This window comes from Fukomys damarensis, unplaced genomic scaffold (assembly GCF_012274545.1).
Source record: "Fukomys damarensis isolate Sample0158 unplaced genomic scaffold, DMR_v1.0_HiC HiC_scaffold_2, whole genome shotgun sequence".
NCBI lineage: Eukaryota > Metazoa > Chordata > Mammalia > Rodentia > Bathyergidae > Fukomys > Fukomys damarensis.
In genome coordinates this window covers 60,539,341-60,540,762 of record NW_022900914.1, presented here as the reverse complement: position 1 = coordinate 60,540,762, position 1,422 = coordinate 60,539,341, and the positions used below count along the sequence as shown (strand labels likewise).

Genomic DNA, 1,422 nt, shown 5'->3' with positions numbered 1-1,422 from the left:
TTTTTTTTTTTTTTTTTGGTAATGGGATCAAACTTGAGGATCAAACTCTGGACCTTGCACTTTCAGGGCAGGCAGCAGAACCAGAGCTTTACACGTGTTATTTAATCTGACAAGTGAACTTTGGGAACTGGAAGACACAAATTTGAAACCCAAAAGTAGTACTTACAGCATTGTATTGTAATTCTGTTGACACTGCAAGTGTTAGACTTAAGATGGCTCCCCCATCATCACAATCTATCATCTGCTTTTGAATTCCTCTGGGTTTCCCCAGAACTTAACATAGCCTAATACATGACCCATCTTCAACATCCCTTTCAATTGAACAAGTGGGAAAATTTCCTAGGAGTTGGGAATCCAAAACTACTTTTATGTTTTCTAAATACAGAAATAATTAAGACATGATCTCAAAGTTTTTGTTTGTGATGCTGGGGATAAACCCAGGGCCTTGTATGCTAGCAAAGCACACTACCAATGAGCTCTACTCCCAGCCCATCTAAGTTAAACTACCTGCAGATTTTCTTTTTTTTTTTTTTTTTAAAGAAAGTCACACTATGCAGTTAGGTATCCCAGGCTGGCCTTAAACTTGCAGCCATCTTCCTGCCTCAGCCTCCCAAGTGCTGGGATTATAGGTGTGCGTGCACCACCGTGCCGAGCTCTGTAGATGTCTAAGGCTAAACCCCTTACAACTTGTATGACTATATGAAAGATATAAAAAAAAAAAAAATTGACACAAAAGTAGATCTCTGGCAGTGACCCAAAGACAGGAACTATTCACCAAATCTTGTAGGTCGCATACACACACCCAAAACATTCTTGCTTCCTTGACCAACATTCGATGTGAAAAATTACTGTTTCTATGACTTAAAATTCCTTTGACTAAAGTCTTCTCATTTTGGAGTTCAAGGGTAAGCCAGTGATCTATTAAATCTGCTCATGATTTCATACACATCATTCAAGTCTCATTTTAACATCTAGTTTATTATGTAGTTAACTTCATCTGTCAGAACCCAGTTCAAGAATCCTTTACTCAAAGAGGCCTTCCCTTAACTAGAGCCTCTCCTCCAAGAGAAGTCCCCTTGCTAACTGTACTTAAGGCTTTGCACTCTTCTTTCCTAGCACCTGTCCACATTTAGCATTACTACTGGTTGGCTGATGGATAAAAATTTGAAGAGGTCCAAAGCTATGTTCTCCTTTTTCTTACCACTGTGAATTACTGATATACAAGCCCTAATCATTACTCAAATACTTGTTACAATGAAAAATTAAATTTCTCTCTGAATTGCAGTCCTACCTTCTGTTTCTCTCCTTCACTTAGGAGGCAGTAAGTTTCCAACTAATAATAGCACTAGCTCTAATCCCAAACCTTTTCCAATATACAGAACATATCTTTTTTTTTTTTTTTTTTTTAAGTTTTCCTTTTAT

At 37.6% G+C, this 1,422-nt stretch overlaps 1 protein-coding gene across 2 annotated transcripts in view; it reads right to left on the bottom strand.

The window, feature by feature from the left end:
- Positions 1-1,422, bottom strand: part of Kdm3a (lysine demethylase 3A) — a 46,131-nt gene that overhangs the window by 38,428 nt on the left and 6,281 nt on the right. The gene's annotated exons all lie outside the window — the stretch shown is intronic.